Here is a 7,595-nt window from a genome sequence, read left to right as displayed (position 1 = left end):
CACTATTCTTCCATCTCAGCCATCCAATTTAAAAGAGTTTCAATCCATTGTGAACAGAAAAGCTACATTTGACAGAAAGCGCCATGCCCTGGCTCTGTTCTACTTTCTCTGCAACAGTAACCACAGAATTACTATACCAATATAAATTCCCTGTAAGAGATTCCAAGGGCAATTTACTGCTAATGTGTAAAAGTACTCAAAGCACTTGCTCTTTCTTCTATTCATGAAAGAATCTCAGTGATTTTTGGAATAGCACATAATAATTCTATCAGTCTTCTCTTCAACTTAAAATCAAGAGCTGTCTTTTTCGAATCCTGTCTTAACTGTATCAGTATTGATTTTTCAAGATATTTCAGTATATACAGTAGTTCTAATGTGAATCAATGTAGAAAACACCTTACTCCCAACCAGAACGTTTTATGAACAAATGGAATTAAAGGTATGAAACCGACATACCACTTTAAAATAAAATTATTTTGGAATTATATTAAATCATTTCAATATAGATTTTTTTCAAAGACAAAATATAAAGGCATATACTAGTATGGTAAGAACTGGCTGAGCTGAAGTTTATTGATCTAGAGGATGTTACTCTTATTAAATAAGTAAATCAACTGGTTCAAACTTTGCTACAGCAGAGTACTCAGAAAATTGTTGTAAGAAGCTTTCAAGTAATTGAACAATTTCACATTATCAAGATCTTTAATTATTTGGCATAAGCTAATATTCAAAAGTGATGTTGTCAGCCTAATTGTAACACAGACAGCCCTCTACTTACGAACTTTCGAGTTACGAACTTTTGCTAATATGAACACACCTGTTCAGAACTCCAGCTCCAAAAAGAGGAGGCGGCAGGAAGCAGGGCAGTGGTGTGGGCAGAGGAGTCCTGTCTTCTGCTGCCAATACAAGGAGCAGTAGCCTGCAGACTGTGGAAAGTGCAGTGGGATGAGCCGGTGGGACGCAGTGTGCTCTGTCGCTGGGTGAGGCAGGAGAGGCAGCAGTTGCCCCAGGTGAAGGTGGTGGCTGTGAGGGAGGTGCTGTTCAGGGTGGTGGCAGAACTGGAGGAAGCAGAGGGATGAGTGCTTCCTGGAAATACAGAGTGCACTCTGCAGTTTGTGTTGGAAACCGCTGGCCCTTCATAAGGCCTTGCAGGAGGAAGGCTGAAGATTGCAGCCTCCCAACACGCAATGGGTTAGGGCTAGGCAGCACCTGTCGCACACTGGCAGCATGGGTAGTTATGTGCATCCCTAGATGGACCCATATTACACCTCTGCTCTGTGAACTCCATTGGTTGCCAGTTTGCTTCCGGGTCCAATTCAAGGTGCTGGTTTCGACCTTTAAAGCCCTATATAGCATGGGGCCAGGTTATCTGAGGAATTACATCTACCCATCACATCAGGTCTGGCAGAAGAGGCATGCTGTGGGTCCCATCTGTGAAAGAGTTCTATCTGATGGGACCTAGGAAGTGAGTCTTTTTCTGCTGTGGCACCCACCCTCTGGAACATGATTCCTCCTGAGCTGAGGTTAGCCCCAACCCTTATGGCCTTCCAGAAAGCTCTCTAAATGCATTTTTTTCAGCAAGCCTGGGGATCCCCTGGCAATAGGGAGCCTGGTTATACTGTATGTAAACATCTTCCCTCTTGTGGTATTGTTTTATCCATGCTTATTGTTTTAATGAGTTTGCAGAATGTTTTAATTCTTGGTTTTATTGTACGTTGCCCAGTCACTTTGGGTGAGATGGGTGGCCATATAAATTTGTCAATTAAATAAATAAATAAATAAACAAATAAAATAAACTGCACCCTCTTATTCATGTTCCTTAACTATTAAAATGCAGTAGCATATTACATCTGAGCAATGGTTTTTAATAAGTTTGCCTATTTCCTTCCTTGTTATTGTTAATATTATACTCCTTCTAACATGTTATCAGATTAGTTTTCAAGTACTTTAGCTTTTTAAAAGCTGTAATCTAATAACCCAAAGAAGACTTTCTTCTAAATAAAGTTTAAAAAAAATGTATAGTACTGTGCTACACATTTTATGTCTCAACAATGATCTCTGCCAAAGTTCTCATTCCAATGGAATATTTAAAGTCTTTAATAAGTAAAGCAACATCAGATAATTTAAAACAGAATATACTAAGTGATGTACACTTTCAAAGCTGTATCCATAATAAGCAAAGAAATGGCTTCAAGTCTCCAGTAGCAACAGATGCTTTGGCATCATTTTATTTATTGCAAAGATTTTTCTATCATATTTTAATCAGGATTCCCCAATCTGTTGCCCTCCAGATATACTAGATCCACTTCCAGAGTTTCCTGACAGAAAGGCCTTTAACTGTGCTAGCTAGCAATTTTTGAAGCTGAAGTCCAACACACCCAGAGAGAAGGAGGCTGGAGAAAGCTGTTAAAAACTAATATTAACAAACACATTGCTCAGCTACATGTAGAGGGATCAGAATGAAAGCTGAACTTGAATTATTGAAAGAAATAATCTGAGAATCTTGTGTTAATAATGTCAACATGTATACATATTGTTTTAAATTTTGGCAGATGCTAAACTCTGACAAGGAAGTTCTATGCTAGCTCCAGTCCTCCTTTAGTTAAAGGAAGAAAAAAACTGCTGATCAGATAAATAGCATGACAGCTAATAGCCTGATACCATAGTTTATTCATCTCAGTATTCACAGTAGTATGAAGTATGATAGTGACTATTTGGCAGCAGTTCTAGGAAGCACAACTGAAAATTAATGTGGACTGTCTTTTTTGTTCTTCTTGCTTTAATAAGAATAATGAAAAATAAAAAGACTTCATCTTACCATCTGCCTAAAGCAGTTTGATTCTTTCTTCTTCCAACTGGATAGGGGGTCAGAGTGATTCCTACAGTCTAGGAATAAATTTATACAAAATGTTATATGTGTCATGTTCTTGAAGCCTTAGCTATTTCTGGAAAGATTTTCATTATTTGCAAGATCAATTTGGGTCTGAATCACATCATTATAAAATATAGAAGTAAGCAAGGTAGCTTTTTTGTTCTGCTTTGCTTTTAGCTTTTTGCACAGATATACATAGAAAAAGTTGGGATGTTGTCATTAATTTGTAGCCTTAGGCATACTAGGGTCTTATTTGGAAAATAAATTTAACCTGTATTGTGTGGGGGCCTAATTATATTCTAATGAAAATACCAGTATGAGTTGGTTATCAGAACATCTATCAGCTTCCATATAGCACTCTCCACTTCTAAGACTTCTGAGCCAGCAGTCCCAATACACTTGAAGATGTCAGGTTGGAGAAGGCTGCCCTAGGGTTCCAAAATCTCAATTAAAAAAAAAAGTTATATATATATATATTTTAAATTAAGCCTATATAGCGAACATTGACAAAACACTCAATATAAATAATGTATTTATTTAGTACTTTACATTGCATGAAGTCATAATGGCTGGATTTGCATAGCACGTTGACTGAATTAAGCCATTTTCTAGAATTGCGCAAGACTTGGAATCACAGACTAATCACACGGACTGAGTTTGTCAAAAACATAAGACTCAAAAAACTAACCAAGGTTTTAATTAATCAAGTATTGTGCAAGTTCAGCCAAAGGGTATCTCATAACCTTTAGAGTAATAATGAAAGGAAAACCAGAATTAGGTATTAAAAAGTGAAGAGGGATTGAAGATGAGAAACTGTTATCTTCAAACTATAATTAAAATAGATTTGAATCAGAGTTCTCCAGCTTGAGCACTTAGCTACTACAAGAATGCTTGTCTAAGCTGAATGATTAATCGCAATTTAAAAAATGAGACACAGATTTATGGACAGCACAGTTACTGGAAGATTTCACTGGTTCTTTTATTGGAATTACTAAAATTCTATCAACTCTCAACATTCAGCTATCAAAATGTAGTGCCAAAGGATTATTTAACAAATTGTAGCCTATAGGTTATTCTTCCCTACGAATCCATACTATGGTGAAAAGGCAATGAATGCCTGAAGATACAGAAAGCTCCTATACATATTTTTAAAATTAACTTAAAAAGACTTCTGTTTCTTCATCTTCAACATTTTTTTCTTGCTAAAACAAGTCCAATTCACTACTGTCACTAACTAGAACGTGTTCATGAGAGCATGTTTAATCAGTAGAATTCAGAAAACATCTTAAATTGCTGTACTTTATTATCTGCAGGGTTCCAACTTATTATTGGGGAATTTTGTCCACTTGTACAACATTTGCAGATAAAAGCTGAACTCTACAGCCTACAGCCACGTAATAAATAGCTGCAGAATTCATTGTGATCAAAGGAAGAAAGGCAATAAACCAAAATTAGAGATCAGAGATGAGAAAAATCAAGTATACTGTTTATTAGAAAAATAGACCATACACAGACATCAGTCAAACAGGAGGAGTAATTATGGAGAACCTGTAGGGGGAGGAGTAAGGAGTAAGATTTAGACATGGAAGGTGAGGGTGTTCCAGATGAATGGGGGTGGAAAATAAGAGAATGTATAGGCATATAGGAATCTAATTGGGACTTAAATGTAAATAAATTTGACATCCAGAGATATGAGCAAACCTTATCTGTGTTAATGCGGAGAAGGAAAGGAAAATTGGAGAAAGAATTTGTGAAGAAAACAAATAGCATAAAACAAACCAGAACATTTATTACCTATCATTTTCCAAAATTTAAGACTATGCAGATTAACATGAAATGTTCTCATTTTGGCTTTCATAGGAGTTGAAGAAACAGATGGGGTTTTATTGACTTGGCTCATGGACAGGCACAACTAGTTGCTATATATTTCCTGCGTTAGTGCTTATGGGTTATGATAATTCATTTACTTCCACATTACAGTGATAACTTTAGATAACCAATGTAAGATTCAAATAAGCAGAGTAGAGTTTTGAGTTTGGGCGGCATCAAATTCTGCATCCTGCACATGCCTGGACAGAAGTCAGTCTCATAAATGTTTATTCCAAATGTAAATCCCATTTGAATTTTTTAGCCTTCCAAACTGTGATGATGCTGAAATCTGACTGTATGTGACTTGTCTTATCCAGACTCTTACCATACTTGCAAGGACACATAGAAAGGGAAAAGCTATTTTTCTCTTCCCACTTCTTTATTTTATGTTTCTAATTTCCCTCTCAATAGTTGTAGTAGAATGGGAAGTATGTATGATAGCTTCAAGGTTGGCATTAATTTTTCCAATACCAGGAGTATATTGGGCAAATGGGAAGTCTCTATTATAGATCCACACCCATTTTCTGATTCACAAGCCCATGGATCCCCATTTTTGGACCTATCAGATTCTTTTAAATAATATGTTTAACACATATGTAAAACAAGAAACCCATGCTTGATTTTGTCCAGGCTAACTATGAGCCATCTTTGAGTTCATACATCATGTTGGCTTTCCGGTTGAGAGCTATGCCGAGCTAAATGTCCCTGTGTAGAGGGACGGTGATGTAATGGAGATCAGCATGGGATGCAGGATCCTGGCCACCAAAATGCTCTCCGGATTAAGGAGAGATCTTTGAGATAGCCCACATGACTCTGCACAACCACTCCTCATGAGTAAACTGCAGGAATCATCTTTTCGCGGTTTGCCTATGGGTTGAGTGACTGGGAGTCGAGGGAGGAACCATCTTTGCTCACAGCTGTTAATGTAGACTTTTAGGGGACAATAAGCTTGACCAAGCCTTACTTCTTAATCACTTTGGATTTTTCTTTTCTGTGCCTTAAAAGGATTAAGACCCTTTGGAATGGCAAGTTATATTGTATTCGCTAGGTGAGTTGCCTTCTCCCTAGAGAAAGAACTATTAAATGCAATTTTAAAAGCTTCTGAAAAATATTACTTCTTGGATTAAACAGCAAAAGGGTGCTCAGAATATGGACTTTAATAGTTAACAAACTTCAATGACTAAGCTGAAACCAAATAAATTCCACAATGTCTTAGTATATTATGGGAAAACAGCCATCATATTAAGCCATCATGTTGTGTGGACCCACCCATTGTTGTTAAACCACAAATTGTGATTCAGCACCATACAAATGTGTGATTGAGTTCGTACATTGCACAAACAATGTTTTAATGAATTTAATGAATAAGCCATTATTAGCTGGGTTTCCATGACACACTTTCAACTTCCAATGGCTAAGTTCACTGAAGATGTTAAACTAAAACTATGTAAATCAATATGGCATCTTGCTGGGGTAAACAATGTCAAAGTGTTGTGATCTTGGTAGTAGATGGAATTAAACTTCCCTTAGGCTTCACCAAGCCTATGACTTCCCTTTTCTAGACAGAGAGTACTGAATTCTTGGGAGTTATGTGTAAAGACTAGCAGTGTTTTCTTTGCTGGTATCTAGTGGTTGTCTGAATTTTTCCAGTCTAGATCTGGTAGCCCCAGCATACATCTTCCTGAAATGATGATGATTTTGAGTGTTATTTGGTTTTCCAAATAAGGCCAGGATTGGCTGGATGTGTGTAAAATATGGTTTACAAACTACAATAGCAGGTTCACACAAAGTGTCCAAAGTGAACAAAGACATTGTCCTTGCATGTTGAGAAAACCTTCAATCAATCAGTAAATCTCTGGACAATGGCTACTTCAGAAACTGACAGGACAGTTTTGCCTTACTTCCATCAATACCTTCTGATTCCAGAACTAGTTAGAGGTAGAGTTTCCACAGCATGGTAAGCTAAAAATATAACTGACTAGTTTATGATTTTATTGTAAAATTAATACAACTACACTAAGGAAAGAATGTGAATGCAAATAAAGCAAAACAGGATACTAAAAAAAATGAAGTAGAAAAAAAACTAAATAAAAACTAAATTAAATACAGTATAAAATAGAACAATTATAACTATACAGAAATTGCTACAGCTTAGTTTTTAAACAACAAATTGAATTTGACTACCAGAAATTGTATTGTCCAGTGTTTCCTTTATCCCAATAAAGAACTCAAAGGCTAAGAGATGACACATTGCATCAAACCAAACTTAGATATCTAGTATAAAAGTATCTTTCCAGGAACACATGATGACCTTCTTGGTAACAGACCAAGCACAGCAAATTGAAATTTTATCAGAAATAGACATGTTCCAAATGTTTGGAATATAATTTAGCAACACACTAATATACAGAACCTGGTTCACCATATAAAGAATATTTGACCATAAGAAGCTACCCAAGGGCACCACCAAAACATGTATGAAGGTGCCTTCAAATTTATTGCATCTCCACTATAAGGTCAACAACCGATATTTTCTAAACTTCCACTGATGAGTCTGGTAGACACAGAAAAGTATTTCTGATTAACTTTTTTTTTAAGATCATTGGACACATATTCAACATTTCTTAAAACCTGAGACCATTAATTTGAAATACAGGAAATCTCAATTCTCTTTTCCATATTTTTTTAAATTTTTTATATTTTATATTGCAGTTTATACTGCAATAAATTTATTGCAGTAACTTATTTTTATTTTTTATCCTGCCTTTATTATTTTTATAAATAACTCAGGGTGGCAGACATACCTAATACTCCTTCCTTCTCCTATTTTCCCCACAACAACCCTGTGAGGTGA

Source organism: Python bivittatus, unplaced genomic scaffold (assembly GCF_059951505.1).
Source record: "Python bivittatus isolate LINGU-HERP-01145 unplaced genomic scaffold, Pbiv_v1 ctg000850_np1212, whole genome shotgun sequence".
NCBI lineage: Eukaryota > Metazoa > Chordata > Lepidosauria > Squamata > Pythonidae > Python > Python bivittatus.
Note: the sequence above shows the minus strand (reverse complement) of the source record.